The following is a 19,365-nucleotide window of genomic DNA, read 5'->3' as shown; positions in this document are numbered from 1 at the left end:
CAGCTCACAACTGAGGCCTTCACCCAAGCACTAGGCAAGAGATCCAGCCCCAGTTCCCACTGAGACCGTCTACCAAGCCACGGCTTCCCAGGCGCCAAGACAAGGTCTATCCGACCCATTAAGAACAGATACTACACTTGATCTTAGTCAAAAGGGGCCTCGACAACGGGGCCGCTTATCGCCATTGCAAAGCACTTCTCAAGGCAACAGCCTACGGGCCCCAGCCCCAGACACAGTCCGGGAGGCTTCCTTCTCCTCTCTCACAAACCAGGGAAAACGTGCGTCCTACGCTCAGAAGTCACCAGCATTATGCTCCTCTTTGTGTTCACCATCTGCATAGCTCCGCCACTTTTGCACACGCCTTTTCTTCGCACGCAATTCCTGGTGCCATAGCACGCCAAGCAGAAAAACGTATAGGAGTGAATGGAGAAGTAGTAGTGAGAAAAAAAAAGGAAGTATGCATTGTTGATTGTGATGTCACGGCCCCATTGTTGAGTGTTCCATCAGGGCCCTTGTGATGTCATCCAATGACCTGACCTTACTTGACCTCTTTGACCTCTTGACCTGACAAGGCTCTTGTGACACGTGCAGTGTTCCGTCCATTGTCCAGACAAGGCAGGTGCTGATACATAGGAAGTGCTGGACTACTTGTTAACCTCCAAGTAATCCAGTTCAAAGGATCCACAAGAGGGAGACACAGGCAAACTTTACTCATTTATTATTACAGCACTGGAAAAGCTAAATGGTTACATCCAGCCAACTTGCTACAAAAGTACTAAATGGTCAATTCACAGGAACAACTCAGCATCCCAAGTGTGCACAACTGTCCCAAAGCAAAAGCAAGGTGCGTGGAGGTCCAAACACTTCATTCAGGTGATAAGCCAATTAACTAACCCATCAGTCTTTTTCCAACTCCCTGTTGAAAAAATCCATTTAATATATGGTCCCCAGATAGGGGACGTATCAGATATTAAACTGATAAGAACAGATTTATTTATTTTTCTTTATTTGATGGAAAACTCAGAAAACACCTCCCATGTTAAGTGATAAAGTGACAAATGTCCAACAAGAGTGAATGTGGTAAGAAGGAGCTGAGAGATTCCAAGTCCAGCTGTCGTTCCTCCGCACGGCCCGCCTGATAAAAGCGTCCGGGGCTGCTGGGTGAGCAGGAGACCAAATCTCTTGTTGATGGAGAAGCGATGTCGGGAATACTTGTCATCGGGAGAGAAGCGGGCTGGATGGGCTGAAGAGGTCAGCTGTCCACTGGGAGCCACTTTCTTCATGGTGTACACCCGATCTCCCTGCTCATCCAGGTAATACTGCAGGAACATGTCTGCCGCATACAGTATAAGAACAGAATTTTGAATTTATATTGATCGAAGTTTTCTTTGCACAGGTCCCCCGAAATCTGCAAAACTGGGGTCCCATGGCAAAATGTGCAAATCTGAGAATATCAGTAAATAATGCCCCCTGCACCGAAGGTGCAGTGGCTAGGGGTGATCGCCTCTGGTTGCCCAGGCGCCAGTCCACCAAGCAAGGGATTCAGTCCCAGCTCACAACTGAGGCCTTCACCCAAGCACTAGGCAAGAGATCCAGCCCCAGTTCCCACTGAGACCGTCTACCAAGCCACGGCTTCCCAGGCGCCAAGACAAGGTCTATCCGACCCATTAAGAACAGATACTACACTTGATCTTAGTCAAAAGGGGCCTCGACAACGGGGCCGCTTATCGCCATTGCAAAGCACTTCTCAAGGCAACAGCCTACGGGCCCCAGCCCCAGACACAGTCCGGGAGGCTTCCTTCTCCTCTCTCACAAACCAGGGAAAACGTGCGTCCTACGCTCAGAAGTCACCAGCATTATGCTCCTCTTTGTGTTCACCATCTGCATAGCTCCGCCACTTTTGCACACGCCTTTTCTTCGCACGCAATTCCTGGTGCCATAGCACGCCAAGCAGAAAAACGTATAGGAGTGAATGGAGAAGTAGTAGTGAGAAAAAAAAAGGAAGTATGCATTGTTGATTGTGATGTCACGGCCCCATTGTTGAGTGTTCCATCAGGGCCCTTGTGATGTCATCCAATGACCTGACCTTACTTGACCTCTTTGACCTCTTGACCTGACAAGGCTCTTGTGACACGTGCAGTGTTCCGTCCATTGTCCAGACAAGGCAGGTGCTGATACATAGGAAGTGCTGGACTACTTGTTAACCTCCAAGTAATCCAGTTCAAAGGATCCACAAGAGGGAGACACAGGCAAACTTTACTCATTTATTATTACAGCACTGGAAAAGCTAAATGGTTACATCCAGCCAACTTGCTACAAAAGTACTAAATGGTCAATTCACAGGAACAACTCAGCATCCCAAGTGTGCACAACTGTCCCAAAGCAAAAGCAAGGTGCGTGGAGGTCCAAACACTTCATTCAGGTGATAAGCCAATTAACTAACCCATCAGTCTTTTTCCAACTCCCTGTTGAAAAAATCCATTTAATATATGGTCCCCAGATAGGGGACGTATCAGATATTAAACTGATAAGAACAGATTTATTTATTTTTCTTTATTTGATAGAAAACTCAGAAAACACCTCCCATGTTAAGTGATAAAGTGACAAATGTCCAACAAGAGCGAATGTGGTAAGAAGGAGCTGAGAGATTCCAAGTCCAGCTGTCGTTCCTCCGCACGGCCCGCCTGATAAAAGCGTCCGGGGCTGCTGGGTGAGCAGGAGACCAAATCTCTTGTTGATGGAGAAGCGATGTCGGGAATACTTGTCATCGGGAGAGAAGCGGGCTGGATGGGCTGAAGAGGTCAGCTGTCCACTGGGAGCCACTTTCTTCATGGTGTACACCCGATCTCCCTGCTCATCCAGGTAATACTGCAGGAACATGTCTGCCGCATACAGTATAAGAACAGAATTTTGAATTTATATTGATCGAAGTTTTCTTTGCACAGGTCCCCCGAAATCTGCAAAACTGGGGTCCCATGGCAAAATGTGCAAATCTGAATATCAGTAAATAAAGCCCCCTGCACCGAAGTGCAGTGGCTAGGGGTGATCGCCTCTGGTTGCCCAGGCGCCAGTCCACCAAGCAAGGGATTCAGTCCCAGCTCACAACTGAGGCCTTCACCCAAGCACTAGGCAAGAGATCCAGCCCCAGTTCCCACTGAGACCGTCTACCAAGCCACGGCTTCCCAGGCGCCAAGACAAGGTCTATCCGACCCATTAAGAACAGATACTACACTTGATCTTAGTCAAAAGGGGCCTCGACAACGGGGCCGCTTATCGCCATTGCAAAGCACTTCTCAAGGCAACAGCCTACGGGCCCCAGCCCCAGACACAGTCCGGGAGGCTTCCTTCTCCTCTCTCACAAACCAGGGAAAACGTGCGTCCTACGCTCAGAAGTCACCAGCATTATGCTCCTCTTTGTGTTCACCATCTGCATAGCTCCGCCACTTTTGCACACGCCTTTTCTTCGCACGCAATTCCTGGTGCCATAGCACGCCAAGCAGAAAAACGTATAGGAGTGAATGGAGAAGTAGTAGTGAGAAAAAAAAAGGAAGTATGCATTGTTGATTGTGATGTCACGGCCCCATTGTTGAGTGTTCCATCAGGGCCCTTGTGATGTCATCCAATGACCTGACCTTACTTGACCTCTTTGACCTCTTGACCTGACAAGGCTCTTGTGACACGTGCAGTGTTCCGTCCATTGTCCAGACAAGGCAGGTGCTGATACATAGGAAGTGCTGGACTACTTGTTAACCTCCAAGTAATCCAGTTCAAAGGATCCACAAGAGGGAGACACAGGCAAACTTTACTCATTTATTATTACAGCACTGGAAAAGCTAAATGGTTACATCCAGCCAACTTGCTACAAAAGTACTAAATGGTCAATTCACAGGAACAACTCAGCATCCCAAGTGTGCACAACTGTCCCAAAGCAAAAGCAAGGTGCGTGGAGGTCCAAACACTTCATTCAGGTGATAAGCCAATTAACTAACCCATCAGTCTTTTTCCAACTCCCTGTTGAAAAAATCCATTTAATATATGGTCCCCAGATAGGGGACGTATCAGATATTAAACTGATAAGAACAGATTTATTTATTTTTCTTTATTTGATGGAAAACTCAGAAAACACCTCCCATGTTAAGTGATAAAGTGACAAATGTCCAACAAGAGTGAATGTGGTAAGAAGGAGCTGAGAGATTCCAAGTCCAGCTGTCGTTCCTCCGCACGGCCCGCCTGATAAAAGCGTCCGGGGCTGCTGGGTGAGCAGGAGACCAAATCTCTTGTTGATGGAGAAGCGATGTCGGGAATACTTGTCATCGGGAGAGAAGCGGGCTGGATGGGCTGAAGAGGTCAGCTGTCCACTGGGAGCCACTTTCTTCATGGTGTACACCCGATCTCCCTGCTCATCCAGGTAATACTGCAGGAACATGTCTGCCGCGTACAGTATAAGAACAGAATTTTGAATTTATATTGATCGAAGTTTTCTTTGCACAGGTCCCCCGAAATCTGCAAAACTGGGGTCCCATGGCAAAATGTGCAAATCTGAGAATATCAGTAAATAAAGCCCCCTGCACCGAAGGTGCAGTGGCTAGGGGTGATCGCCTCTGGTTGCCCAGGCGCCAGTCCACCAAGCAAGGGATTCAGTCCCAGCTCACAACTGAGGCCTTCACCCAAGCACTAGGCAAGAGATCCAGCCCCAGTTCCCACTGAGACCGTCTACCAAGCCACGGCTTCCCAGGCGCCAAGACAAGGTCTATCCGACCCATTAAGAACAGATACTACACTTGATCTTAGTCAAAAGGGGCCTCGACAACGGGGCCGCTTATCGCCATTGCAAAGCACTTCTCAAGGCAACAGCCTACGGGCCCCAGCCCCAGACACAGTCCGGGAGGCTTCCTTCTCCTCTCTCACAAACCAGGGAAAACGTGCGTCCTACGCTCAGAAGTCACCAGCATTATGCTCCTCTTTGTGTTCACCATCTGCATAGCTCCGCCACTTTTGCACACGCCTTTTCTTCGCACGCAATTCCTGGTGCCATAGCACGCCAAGCAGAAAAACGTATAGGAGTGAATGGAGAAGTAGTAGTGAGAAAAAAAAAGGAAGTATGCATTGTTGATTGTGATGTCACGGCCCCATTGTTGAGTGTTCCATCAGGGCCCTTGTGATGTCATCCAATGACCTGACCTTACTTGACCTCTTTGACCTCTTGACCTGACAAGGCTCTTGTGACACGTGCAGTGTTCCGTCCATTGTCCAGACAAGGCAGGTGCTGATACATAGGAAGTGCTGGACTACTTGTTAACCTCCAAGTAATCCAGTTCAAAGGATCCACAAGAGGGAGACACAGGCAAACTTTACTCATTTATTATTACAGCACTGGAAAAGCTAAATGGTTACATCCAGCCAACTTGCTACAAAAGTACTAAATGGTCAATTCACAGGAACAACTCAGCATCCCAAGTGTGCACAACTGTCCCAAAGCAAAAGCAAGGTGCGTGGAGGTCCAAACACTTCATTCAGGTGATAAGCCAATTAACTAACCCATCAGTCTTTTTCCAACTCCCTGTTGAAAAAATCCATTTAATATATGGTCCCCAGATAGGGGACGTATCAGATATTAAACTGATAAGAACAGATTTATTTATTTTTCTTTATTTGATAGAAAACTCAGAAAACACCTCCCATGTTAAGTGATAAAGTGACAAATGTCCAACAAGAGTGAATGTGGTAAGAAGGAGCTGAGAGATTCCAAGTCCAGCTGTCGTTCCTCCGCACGGCCCGCCTGATAAAAGCGTCCGGGGCTGCTGGGTGAGCAGGAGACCAAATCTCTTGTTGATGGAGAAGCGATGTCGGGAATACTTGTCAGCGGGAGAGAAGCGGGCTGGATGGGCTGAAGAGGTCAGCTGTCCACTGGGAGCCACTTTCTTCATGGTGTACACCCGATCTCCCTGCTCATCCAGGTAATACTGCAGGAACATGTCTGCCGCATACAGTATAAGAACAGAATTTTGAATTTATATTGATCGAAGTTTTCTTTGCACAGGTCCCCCGAAATCTGCAAAACTGGGGTCCCATGGCAAAATGTGCAAATCTGAGAATATCAGTAAATAAAGCCCCCTGCACCGAAGGTGCAGTGGCTAGGGGTGATCGCCTCTGGTTGCCCAGGCGCCAGTCCACCAAGCAAGGGATTCAGTCCCAGCTCACAACTGAGGCCTTCACCCAAGCACTAGGCAAGAGATCCAGCCCCAGTTCCCACTGAGACCGTCTACCAAGCCACGGCTTCCCAGGCGCCAAGACAAGGTCTATCCGACCCATTAAGAACAGATACTACACTTGATCTTAGTCAAAAGGGGCCTCGACAACGGGGCCGCTTATCGCCATTGCAAAGCACTTCTCAAGGCAACAGCCTACGGGCCCCAGCCCCAGACACAGTCCGGGAGGCTTCCTTCTCCTCTCTCACAAACCAGGGAAAACGTGCGTCCTACGCTCAGAAGTCACCAGCATTATGCTCCTCTTTGTGTTCACCATCTGCATAGCTCCGCCACTTTTGCAGACGCCTTTTCTTCGCACGCAATTCCTGGTGCCATAGCACGCCAAGCAGAAAAACGTATAGGAGTGAATGGAGAAGTAGTAGTGAGAAAAAAAAAGGAAGTATGCATTGTTGATTGTGATGTCACGGCCCCATTGTTGAGTGTTCCATCAGGGCCCTTGTGATGTCATCCAATGACCTGACCTTACTTGACCTCTTTGACCTCTTGACCTGACAAGGCTCTTGTGACACGTGCAGTGTTCCGTCCATTGTCCAGACAAGGCAGGTGCTGATACATAGGAAGTGCTGGACTACTTGTTAACCTCCAAGTAATCCAGTTCAAAGGATCCACAAGAGGGAGACACAGGCAAACTTTACTCATTTATTATTACAGCACTGGAAAAGCTAAATGGTTACATCCAGCCAACTTGCTACAAAAGTACTAAATGGTCAATTCACAGGAACAACTCAGCATCCCAAGTGTGCACAACTGTCCCAAAGCAAAAGCAAGGTGCGTGGAGGTCCAAACACTTCATTCAGGTGATAAGCCAATTAACTAACCCATCAGTCTTTTTCCAACTCCCTGTTGAAAAAATCCATTTAATATATGGTCCCCAGATAGGGGACGTATCAGATATTAAACTGATAAGAACAGATTTATTTATTTTTCTTTATTTGATAGAAAACTCAGAAAACACCTCCCATGTTAAGTGATAAAGTGACAAATGTCCAACAAGAGTGAATGTGGTAAGAAGGAGCTGAGAGATTCCAAGTCCAGCTGTCGTTCCTCCGCACGGCCCGCCTGATAAAAGCGTCCGGGGCTGCTGGGTGAGCAGGAGACCAAATCTCTTGTTGATGGAGAAGCGATGTCGGGAATACTTGTCATCGGGAGAGAAGCGGGCTGGATGGGCTGAAGAGGTCAGCTGTCCACTGGGAGCCACTTTCTTCATGGTGTACACCCGATCTCCCTGCTCATCCAGGTAATACTGCAGGAACATGTCTGCCGCGTACAGTATAAGAAGAGATTTTTGAATTTATATTGATCGAAGTTTTCTTTGCACAGGTCCCCCGAAATCTGCAAAACGGGGGTCCCATGGCAAAATGTGCAAATCTGAGAATATCAGTAAATAAAGCCCCCTGCACCGAGGTGCAGTGGCTAGGGGTGATCGCCTCTGGTTGCCCAGGCGCCAGTCCACCAAGCAAGGGATTCAGTCCCAGCTCACAACTGAGGCCTTCACCCAAGCACTAGGCAAGAGATCCAGCCCCAGTTCCCACTGAGACCGTCTACCAAGCCACGGCTTCCCAGGCGCCAAGACAAGGTCTATCCGACCCATTAAGAACAGATACTACACTTGATCTTAGTCAAAAGGGGCCTCGACAACGGGGCCGCTTATCGCCATTGCAAAGCACTTCTCAAGGCAACAGCCTACGGGCCCCAGCCCCAGCCCCAGTCCGGGAGGCTTCCTTCTCCTCTCTCACAAACCAGGGAAAACGTGCGTCCTACGCTCAGAAGTCACCAGCATTATGCTCCTCTTTGTGTTCACCATCTGCATAGCTCCGCCACTTTTGCACACGCCTTTTCTTCGCACGCAATTCCTGGTGCCATAGCACGCCAAGCAGAAAAACGTATAGGAGTGAATGGAGAAGTAGTAGTGAGAAAAAAAAAGGAAGTATGCATTGTTGATTGTGATGTCACGGCCCCATTGTTGAGTGTTCCATCAGGGCCCTTGTGATGTCATCCAATGACCTGACCTTACTTGACCTCTTTGACCTCTTGACCTGACAAGGCTCTTGTGACACGTGCAGTGTTCCGTCCATTGTCCAGACAAGGCAGGTGCTGATACATAGGAAGTGCTGGACTACTTGTTAACCTCCAAGTAATCCAGTTCAAAGGATCCACAAGAGGGAGACACAGGCAAACTTTACTCATTTATTATTACAGCACTGGAAAAGCTAAATGGTTACATCCAGCCAACTTGCTACAAAAGTACTAAATGGTCAATTCACAGGAACAACTCAGCATCCCAAGTGTGCACAACTGTCCCAAAGCAAAAGCAAGGTGCGTGGAGGTCCAAACACTTCATTCAGGTGATAAGCCAATTAACTAACCCATCAGTCTTTTTCCAACTCCCTGTTGAAAAAATCCATTTAATATATGGTCCCCAGATAGGGGACGTATCAGATATTAAACTGATAAGAACAGATTTATTTATTTTTCTTTATTTGATGGAAAACTCAGAAAACACCTCCCATGTTAAGTGATAAAGTGACAAATGTCCAACAAGAGTGAATGTGGTAAGAAGGAGCTGAGAGATTCCAAGTCCAGCTGTCGTTCCTCCGCACGGCCCGCCTGATAAAAGCGTCCGGGGCTGCTGGGTGAGCAGGAGACCAAATCTCTTGTTGATGGAGAAGCGATGTCGGGAATACTTGTCATCGGGAGAGAAGCGGGCTGGATGGGCTGAAGAGGTCAGCTGTCCACTGGGAGCCACTTTCTTCATGGTGTACACCCGATCTCCCTGCTCATCCAGGTAATACTGCAGGAACATGTCTGCCGCATACAGTATAAGAACAGAATTTTGAATTTATATTGATCGAAGTTTTCTTTGCACAGGTCCCCCGAAATCTGCAAAACTGGGGTCCCATGGCAAAATGTGCAAATCTGAGAATATCAGTAAATAAAGCCCCCTGCACCGAAGGTGCAGTGGCTAGGGGTGATCGCCTCTGGTTGCCCAGGCGCCAGTCCACCAAGCAAGGGATTCAGTCCCAGCTCACAACTGAGGCCTTCACCCAAGCACTAGGCAAGAGATCCAGCCCCAGTTCCCACTGAGACCGTCTACCAAGCCACGGCTTCCCAGGCGCCAAGACAAGGTCTATCCGACCCATTAAGAACAGATACTACACTTGATCTTAGTCAAAAGGGGCCTCGACAACGGGGCCGCTTATCGCCATTGCAAAGCACTTCTCAAGGCAACAGCCTACGGGCCCCAGCCCCAGACACAGTCCGGGAGGCTTCCTTCTCCTCTCTCACAAACCAGGGAAAACGTGCGTCCTACGCTCAGAAGTCACCAGCATTATGCTCCTCTTTGTGTTCACCATCTGCATAGCTCCGCCACTTTTGCACACGCCTTTTCTTCGCACGCAATTCCTGGTGCCATAGCACGCCAAGCAGAAAAACGTATAGGAGTGAATGGAGAAGTAGTAGTGAGAAAAAAAAAGGAAGTATGCATTGTTGATTGTGATGTCACGGCCCCATTGTTGAGTGTTCCATCAGGGCCCTTGTGATGTCATCCAATGACCTGACCTTACTTGACCTCTTTGACCTCTTGACCTGACAAGGCTCTTGTGACACGTGCAGTGTTCCGTCCATTGTCCAGACAAGGCAGGTGCTGATACATAGGAAGTGCTGGACTACTTGTTAACCTCCAAGTAATCCAGTTCAAAGGATCCACAAGAGGGAGACACAGGCAAACTTTACTCATTTATTATTACAGCACTGGAAAAGCTAAATGGTTACATCCAGCCAACTTGCTACAAAAGTACTAAATGGTCAATTCACAGGAACAACTCAGCATCCCAAGTGTGCACAACTGTCCCAAAGCAAAAGCAAGGTGCGTGGAGGTCCAAACACTTCATTCAGGTGATAAGCCAATTAACTAACCCATCAGTCTTTTTCCAACTCCCTGTTGAAAAAATCCATTTAATATATGGTCCCCAGATAGGGGACGTATCAGATATTAAACTGATAAGAACAGATTTATTTATTTTTCTTTATTTGATGGAAAACTCAGAAAACACCTCCCATGTTAAGTGATAAAGTGACAAATGTCCAACAAGAGTGAATGTGGTAAGAAGGAGCTGAGAGATTCCAAGTCCAGCTGTCGTTCCTCCGCACGGCCCGCCTGATAAAAGCGTCCGGGGCTGCTGGGTGAGCAGGAGACCAAATCTCTTGTTGATGGAGAAGCGATGTCGGGAATACTTGTCATCGGGAGAGAAGCGGGCTGGATGGGCTGAAGAGGTCAGCTGTCCACTGGGAGCCACTTTCTTCATGGTGTACACCCGATCTCCCTGCTCATGCAGGTAATACTGCAGGAACATGTCTGCCGCATACAGTATAAGAACAGAATTTTGAATTTATATTGATCGAAGTTTTCTTTGCACAGGTCCCCCGAAATCTGCAAAACTGGGGTCCCATGGCAAAATGTGCAAATCTGAGAATATCAGTAAATAAAGCCCCCTGCATCGAGGTGCAGTGGCTAGGGGTGATCGCCTCTGGTTGCCCAGGCGCCAGTCCACCAAGCAAGGGATTCAGTCCCAGCTCACAACTGAGGCCTTCACCCAAGCACTAGGCAAGAGATCCAGCCCCAGTTCCCACTGAGACCGTCTACCAAGCCACGGCTTCCCAGGCGCCAAGACAAGGTCTATCCGACCCATTAAGAACAGATACTACACTTGATCTTAGTCAAAAGGGGCCTCGACAACGGGGCCGCTTATCGCCATTGCAAAGCACTTCTCAAGGCAACAGCCTACGGGCCCCAGCCCCAGCCCCAGTCCGGGAGGCTTCCTTCTCCTCTCTCACAAACCAGGGAAAACGTGCGTCCTACGCTCAGAAGTCACCAGCATTATGCTCCTCTTTGTGTTCACCATCTGCATAGCTCCGCCACTTTTGCACACGCCTTTTCTTCGCACGCAATTCCTGGTGCCATAGCACGCCAAGCAGAAAAACGTATAGGAGTGAATGGAGAAGTAGTAGTGAGAAAAAAAAAGGAAGTATGCATTGTTGATTGTGATGTCACGGCCCCATTGTTGAGTGTTCCATCAGGGCCCTTGTGATGTCATCCAATGACCTGACCTTACTTGACCTCTTTGACCTCTTGACCTGACAAGGCTCTTGTGACACGTGCAGTGTTCCGTCCATTGTCCAGACAAGGCAGGTGCTGATACATAGGAAGTGCTGGACTACTTGTTAACCTCCAAGTAATCCAGTTCAAAGGATCCACAAGAGGGAGACACAGGCAAACTTTACTCATTTATTATTACAGCACTGGAAAAGCTAAATGGTTACATCCAGCCAACTTGCTACAAAAGTACTAAATGGTCAATTCACAGGAACAACTCAGCATCCCAAGTGTGCACAACTGTCCCAAAGCAAAAGCAAGGTGCGTGGAGGTCCAAACACTTCATTCAGGTGATAAGCCAATTAACTAACCCATCAGTCTTTTTCCAACTCCCTGTTGAAAAAATCCATTTAATATATGGTCCCCAGATAGGGGACGTATCAGATATTAAACTGATAAGAACAGATTTATTTATTTTTCTTTATTTGATGGAAAACTCAGAAAACACCTCCCATGTTAAGTGATAAAGTGACAAATGTCCAACAAGAGTGAATGTGGTAAGAAGGAGCTGAGAGATTCCAAGTCCAGCTGTCGTTCCTCCGCACGGCCCGCCTGATAAAAGCGTCCGGGGCTGCTGGGTGAGCAGGAGACCAAATCTCTTGTTGATGGAGAAGCGATGTCGGGAATACTTGTCATCGGGAGAGAAGCGGGCTGGATGGGCTGAAGAGGTCAGCTGTCCACTGGGAGCCACTTTCTTCATAGTGTACACCCGATCTCCCTGCTCATCCAGGTAATACTGCAGGAACATGTCTGCCGCGTACAGTATAAGAACAGAATTTTGAATTTATATTGATCGAAGTTTTCTTTGCACAGGTCCCCCGAAATCTGCAAAACGGGGGTCCCATGGCAAAATGTGCAAATCTGAGAATATCAGTAAATAAAGCCCCCTGCACCGAAGGTGCAGTGGCTAGGGGTGATCGCCTCTGGTTGCCCAGGCGCCAGTCCACCAAGCAAGGGATTCAGTCCCAGCTCACAACTGAGGCCTTCACCCAAGCACTAGGCAAGAGATCCAGCCCCAGTTCCCACTGAGACCGTCTACCAAGCCACGGCTTCCCAGGCGCCAAGACAAGGTCTATCCGACCCATTAAGAACAGATACTACACTTGATCTTAGTCAAAAGGGGCCTCGACAACGGGGCCGCTTATCGCCATTGCAAAGCACTTCTCAAGGCAACAGCCTACGGGCCCCAGCCCCAGACACAGTCCGGGAGGCTTCCTTCTCCTCTCTCACAAACCAGGGAAAACGTGCGTCCTACGCTCAGAAGTCACCAGCATTATGCTCCTCTTTGTGTTCACCATCTGCATAGCTCCGCCACTTTTGCACACGCCTTTTCTTCGCACGCAATTCCTGGTGCCATAGCACGCCAAGCAGAAAAACGTATAGGAGTGAATGGAGAAGTAGTAGTGAGAAAAAAAAAGGAAGTATGCATTGTTGATTGTGATGTCACGGCCCCATTGTTGAGTGTTCCATCAGGGCCCTTGTGATGTCATCCAATGACCTGACCTTACTTGACCTCTTTGACCTCTTGACCTGACAAGGCTCTTGTGACACGTGCAGTGTTCCGTCCATTGTCCAGACAAGGCAGGTGCTGATACATAGGAAGTGCTGGACTACTTGTTAACCTCCAAGTAATCCAGTTCAAAGGATCCACAAGAGGGAGACACAGGCAAACTTTACTCATTTATTATTACAGCACTGGAAAAGCTAAATGGTTACATCCAGCCAACTTGCTACAAAAGTACTAAATGGTCAATTCACAGGAACAACTCAGCATCCCAAGTGTGCACAACTGTCCCAAAGCAAAAGCAAGGTGCGTGGAGGTCCAAACACTTCATTCAGGTGATAAGCCAATTAACTAACCCATCAGTCTTTTTCCAACTCCCTGTTGAAAAAATCCATTTAATATATGGTCCCCAGATAGGGGACGTATCAGATATTAAACTGATAAGAACAGATTTATTTATTTTTCTTTATTTGATAGAAAACTCAGAAAACACCTCCCATGTTAAGTGATAAAGTGACAAATGTCCAACAAGAGTGAATGTGGTAAGAAGGAGCTGAGAGATTCCAAGTCCAGCTGTCGTTCCTCCGCACGGCCCGCCTGATAAAAGCGTCCGGGGCTGCTGGGTGAGCAGGAGACCAAATCTCTTGTTGATGGAGAAGCGATGTCGGGAATACTTGTCATCGGGAGAGAAGCGGGCTGGATGGGCTGAAGAGGTCAGCTGTCCACTGGGAGCCACTTTCTTCATGGTGTACACCCGATCTCCCTGCTCATCCAGGTAATACTGCAGGAACATGTCTGCCGCGTACAGTATAAGAACAGATTTTTGAATTTATATTGATCGAAGTTTTCTTTGCACAAGTCCCCCAAAATCTGCAAAACAGGGGTCCCATGGCAAAATGTGCAAATCTGAGAATATCAGTAAATAAAGCCCCCTGCACCGAAGGTGCAGTGGCTAGGGGTGATCGCCTCTGGTTGCCCAGGCGCCAGTCCACCAAGCAAGGGATTCAGTCCCAGCTCACAACTGAGGCCTTCACCCAAGCACTAGGCAAGAGATCCAGCCCCAGTTCCCACTGAGACCGTCTACCAAGCCACGGCTTCCCAGGCGCCAAGACAAGGTCTATCCGACCCATTAAGAACAGATACTACACTTGATCTTAGTCAAAAGGGGCCTCGACAACGGGGCCGCTTATCGCCATTGCAAAGCACTTCTCAAGGCAACAGCCTACGGGCCCCAGCCCCAGACACAGTCCGGGAGGCTTCCTTCTCCTCTCTCACAAACCAGGGAAAACGTGCGTCCTACGCTCAGAAGTCACCAGCATTATGCTCCTCTTTGTGTTCACCATCTGCATAGCTCCGCCACTTTTGCACACGCCTTTTCTTCGCACGCAATTCCTGGTGCCATAGCACGCCAAGCAGAAAAACGTATAGGAGTGAATGGAGAAGTAGTAGTGAGAAAAAAAAAGGAAGTATGCATTGTTGATTGTGATGTCACGGCCCCATTGTTGAGTGTTCCATCAGGGCCCTTGTGATGTCATCCAATGACCTGACCTTACTTGACCTCTTTGACCTCTTGACCTGACAAGGCTCTTGTGACACGTGCAGTGTTCCGTCCATTGTCCAGACAAGGCAGGTGCTGATACATAGGAAGTGCTGGACTACTTGTTAACCTCCAAGTAATCCAGTTCAAAGGATCCACAAGAGGGAGACACAGGCAAACTTTACTCATTTATTATTACAGCACTGGAAAAGCTAAATGGTTACATCCAGCCAACTTGCTACAAAAGTACTAAATGGTCAATTCACAGGAACAACTCAGCATCCCAAGTGTGCACAACTGTCCCAAAGCAAAAGCAAGGTGCGTGGAGGTCCAAACACTTCATTCAGGTGATAAGCCAATTAACTAACCCATCAGTCTTTTTCCAACTCCCTGTTGAAAAAATCCATTTAATATATGGTCCCCAGATAGGGGACGTATCAGATATTAAACTGATAAGAACAGATTTATTTATTTTTCTTTATTTGATGGAAAACTCAGAAAACACCTCCCATGTTAAGTGATAAAGTGACAAATGTCCAACAAGAGTGAATGTGGTAAGAAGGAGCTGAGAGATTCCAAGTCCAGCTGTCGTTCCTCCGCACGGCCCGCCTGATAAAAGCGTCCGGGGCTGCTGGGTGAGCAGGAGACCAAATCTCTTGTTGATGGAGAAGCGATGTCGGGAATACTTGTCATCGGGAGAGAAGCGGGCTGGATGGGCTGAAGAGGTCAGCTGTCCACTGGGAGCCACTTTCTTCATGGTGTACACCCGATCTCCCTGCTCATCCAGGTAATACTGCAGGAACATGTCTGCCGCATACAGTATAAGAACAGAATTTTGAATTTATATTGATCGAAGTTTTCTTTGCACAGGTCCCCCGAAATCTGCAAAACTGGGGTCCCATGGCAAAATGTGCAAATCTGAGAATATCAGTAAATAATGCCCCCTGCACCGAGGTGCAGTGGCTAGGGGTGATCGCCTCTGGTTGCCCAGGCGCTAGTCCACCAAGCAAGGGATTCAGTCCCAGCTCACAACTGAGGCCTTCACCCAAGCACTAGGCAAGAGATCCAGCCCCAGTTCCCACTGAGACCGTCTACCAAGCCACGGCTTCCCAGGCGCCAAGACAAGGTCTATCCGACCCATTAAGAACAGATACTACACTTGATCTTAGTCAAAAGGGGCCTCGACAACGGGGCCGCTTATCGCCATTGCAAAGCACTTCTCAAGGCAACAGCCTACGGGCCCCAGCCCCAGACACAGTCTGGGAGGCTTCCTTCTCCTCTCTCACAAACCAGGGAAAACGTGCGTCCTACGCTCAGAAGTCACCAGCATTATGCTCCTCTTTGTGTTCACCATCTGCATAGCTCCGCCACTTTTGCACACGCCTTTTCTTCGCATGCAATTCCTGGTGCCATAGCACGCCAAGCAGAAAAACGTATAGGAGTGAATGGAGAAGTAGTAGTGAGAAAAAAAAAGGAAGTATGCATTGTTGATTGTGATGTCACGGCCCCATTGTTGAGTGTTCCATCAGGGCCCTTGTGATGTCATCCAATGACCTGACCTTACTTGACCTCTTTGACCTCTTGACCTGACAAGGCTCTTGTGACACGTGCAGTGTTCCGTCCATTGTCCAGACAAGGCAGGTGCTGATACATAGGAAGTGCTGGACTACTTGTTAACCTCCAAGTAATCCAGTTCAAAGGATCCACAAGAGGGAGACACAGGCAAACTTTACTCATTTATTATTACAGCACTGGAAAAGCTAAATGGTTACATCCAGCCAACTTGCTACAAAAGTACTAAATGGTCAATTCACAGGAACAACTCAGCATCCCAAGTGTGCACAACTGTCCCAAAGCAAAAGCAAGGTGCGTGGAGGTCCAAACACTTCATTCAGGTGATAAGCCAATTAACTAACCCATCAGTCTTTTTCCAACTCCCTGTTGAAAAAATCCATTTAATATATGGTCCCCAGATAGGGGACGTATCAGATATTAAACTGATAAGAACAGATTTATTTATTTTTCTTTATTTGATGGAAAACTCAGAAAACACCTCCCATGTTAAGTGATAAAGTGACAAATGTCCAACAAGAGTGAATGTGGTAAGAAGGAGCTGAGAGATTCCAAGTCCAGCTGTCGTTCCTCCGCACGGCCCGCCTGATAAAAGCGTCCGGGGCTGCTGGGTGAGCAGGAGACCAAATCTCTTGTTGATGGAGAAGCGATGTCGGGAATACTTGTCATCGGGAGAGAAGCGGGCTGGATGGGCTGAAGAGGTCAGCTGTCCACTGGGAGCCACTTTCTTCATGGTGTACACCCGATCTCCCTGCTCATCCAGGTAATACTGCAGGAACATGTCTGCCGCATACAGTATAAGAACAGAATTTTGAATTTATATTGATCGAAGTTTTCTTTGCACAGGTCCCCCGAAATCTGCAAAACTGGGGTCCCATGGCAAAATGTGCAAATCTGAGAATATCAGTAAATAATGCCCCCTGCACCGAGGTGCAGTGGCTAGGGGTGATCGCCTCTGGTTGCCCAGGCGCTAGTCCACCAAGCAAGGGATTCAGTCCCAGCTCACAACTGAGGCCTTCACCCAAGCACTAGGCAAGAGATCCAGCCCCAGTTCCCACTGAGACCGTCTACCAAGCCACGGCTTCCCAGGCGCCAAGACAAGGTCTATCCGACCCATTAAGAACAGATACTACACTTGATCTTAGTCAAAAGGGGCCTCGACAACGGGGCCGCTTATCGCCATTGCAAAGCACTTCTCAAGGCAACAGCCTACGGGCCCCAGCCCCAGACACAGTCTGGGAGGCTTCCTTCTCCTCTCTCACAAACCAGGGAAAACGTGCGTCCTACGCTCAGAAGTCACCAGCATTATGCGCCTCTTTGTGTTCGCCATCTGCATAGCTCCACCCCACCCGCCACTTTTGCACACGCCTTTTCTTCGCACGCAATTCCTGGTGCCATAGCACGCCAAGCAGAAAAACGTATAGGAGTGAATGGAGAAGTAGTAGTGAGAAAAAAAAAGGAAGTATGCATTGTTGATTGTGATGTCACGGCCCCATTGTTGAGTGTTCCATCAGGGCCCTTGTGATGTCATCCAATGACCTGACCTTACTTGACCTCTTTGACCTCTTGACCTGACAAGGCTCTTGTGACACGTGCAGTGTTCCGTCCATTGTCCAGACAAGGCAGGTGCTGATACATAGGAAGTGCTGGACTACTTGTTAACCTCCAAGTAATCCAGTTCAAAGGATCCACAAGAGGGAGACACAGGCAAACTTTACTCATTTATTATTACAGCACTGGAAAAGCTAAATGGTTACATCCAGCCAACTTGCTACAAAAGTACTAAATGGTCAATTCACAGGAACAACTCAGCATCCCAAGTGTGCACAACTGTCCCAAAGCAAAAGCAAGGTGCGTGGAGGTCCAAACACTTCATTCAGGTGATAAGCCAATTAACTAACCCATCAGTCTTTTTCCAACTCCCTGTTGAAAAAATCCATTTAATATATGGTCCCCAGATAGGGGACGTATCAGATATTAAACTGATAAGAACAGATTTATTTATTTTTCTTTATTTGATAGAAAACTCAGAAAACACCTCCCATGTTAAGTGATAAAGTGACAAATGTCCAACAAGAGTGAATGTGGTAAGAAGGAGCTGAGAGATTCCAAGTCCAGCTGTCGTTCCTCCGCACGGCCCGCCTCATAAAAGCGTCCGGGGCTGCTGGGTGAGCAGGAGACCAAATCTCTTGTTGATGGAGAAGCGATATCGGGAATACTTGTCATCGGGAGAGAAGCGGGCTGGATGGGCTGAAGAGGTCAGCTGTCCACTGGGAGCCACTTTCTTCATGGTGTACACCCGATCTCCCTGCTCATCCAGGTAATACTGCAGGAACATGTCTGCCGCATACAGTATAAGAACAGAATTTTGAATTTATATTGATCGAAGTTTTCTTTGCACAGGTCCCCCGAAATCTGCAAAACTGGGGTCCCATGGCAAAATGTGCAAATCTGAGAATATCAGTAAATAATGCCCCCTGCACCAAGGTGCAGTGGCTAGGGGTGATCGCCTCTGGTTGCCCAGGCGCCAGTCCACCAAGCAAGGGATTCAGTCCCAGCTCACAACTGAGGCCTTCACCCAAGCACTAGGCAAGAGATCCAGCCCCAGTTCCCACTGAGACCGTCTACCAAGTCACGGCTTCCCAGGCACCAAGACAAGGTCTATCCGACCCATTAAGAACAGATACTACACTTGATCTTAGTCAAAAGGGGCCTCGACAACGGGGCCGCTTATCGCCATTGCAAAGCACTTCTCAAGGCAACAGCCTACGGGCCCCAGCCCCAGACACAGTCCGGGAGGCTTCCTTCTCCTCTCTCACAAACCAGGGAAAACGTGCGTCCTACGCTCAGAAGTCACCAGCATTATGCTCCTCTTTGTGTTCACCATCTGCATAGCTCCGCCACTTTTGCACACGCCTTTTCTTCGCACGCAATTCCTGGTGCCATAGCACGCCAAGCAGAAAAACGTATAGGAGTGAATGGAGAAGTAGTAGTGAGAAAAAAAAAAGGAAGTATGCATTGTTGATTGTGATGTCACGGCCCCATTGTTGAGTGTTCCATCAGGGCCCTTGTGATGTCATCCAATGACCTGACCTTACTTGACCTCTTTGACCTCTTGACCTGACAAGGCTCTTGTGACACGTGCAGTGTTCCGTCCATTGTCCAGACAAGGCAGGTGCTGATACATAGGAAGTGCTGGACTACTTGTTAACCTCCAAGTAATCCAGTTCAAAGGATCCACAAGAGGGAGACACAGGCAAACTTTACTCATTTATTATTACAGCACTGGAAAAGCTAAATGGTTACATCCAGCCAACTTGCTACAAAAGTA

At 48.2% G+C, this 19,365-nt stretch overlaps 12 pseudogenes; all 12 read right to left on the bottom strand.

Annotated features, from left to right (window-relative positions):
* Nucleotides 1-811: 811 nt before the first annotated feature.
* Nucleotides 812-1,021, bottom strand: LOC120984293 (annotated as a pseudogene).
* A 1,338-nt stretch (nt 1,022-2,359) lies between these two features.
* On the bottom strand, nt 2,360-2,582 carry LOC120984298 (annotated as a pseudogene).
* A 1,324-nt stretch (nt 2,583-3,906) lies between these two features.
* On the bottom strand, nt 3,907-4,116 carry LOC120984292 (annotated as a pseudogene).
* A 1,338-nt stretch (nt 4,117-5,454) lies between these two features.
* LOC120984297 lies at nt 5,455-5,677 on the bottom strand (annotated as a pseudogene).
* A 1,326-nt stretch (nt 5,678-7,003) lies between these two features.
* On the bottom strand, nt 7,004-7,226 carry LOC120984296 (annotated as a pseudogene).
* A 1,326-nt stretch (nt 7,227-8,552) lies between these two features.
* LOC120984291 lies at nt 8,553-8,762 on the bottom strand (annotated as a pseudogene).
* Nucleotides 8,763-10,101: 1,339 nt separating this feature from the next.
* On the bottom strand, nt 10,102-10,311 carry LOC120984289 (annotated as a pseudogene).
* A 1,338-nt stretch (nt 10,312-11,649) lies between these two features.
* LOC120984288 lies at nt 11,650-11,859 on the bottom strand (annotated as a pseudogene).
* Nucleotides 11,860-13,197: 1,338 nt separating this feature from the next.
* On the bottom strand, nt 13,198-13,420 carry LOC120984295 (annotated as a pseudogene).
* Nucleotides 13,421-14,747: 1,327 nt separating this feature from the next.
* On the bottom strand, nt 14,748-14,957 carry LOC120984287 (annotated as a pseudogene).
* A 1,338-nt stretch (nt 14,958-16,295) lies between these two features.
* Nucleotides 16,296-16,505, bottom strand: LOC120984286 (annotated as a pseudogene).
* A 1,346-nt stretch (nt 16,506-17,851) lies between these two features.
* LOC120984284 lies at nt 17,852-18,074 on the bottom strand (annotated as a pseudogene).
* Nucleotides 18,075-19,365: the final 1,291 nt, after the last annotated feature.

The sequence above is a fragment of the Bufo bufo genome, unplaced genomic scaffold, assembly GCF_905171765.1.
Source record: "Bufo bufo unplaced genomic scaffold, aBufBuf1.1, whole genome shotgun sequence".
NCBI classification, from domain to species: domain Eukaryota; kingdom Metazoa; phylum Chordata; class Amphibia; order Anura; family Bufonidae; genus Bufo; species Bufo bufo.
Note: the sequence above shows the minus strand (reverse complement) of the source record. Positions and strands in the feature narration are given on the sequence as shown.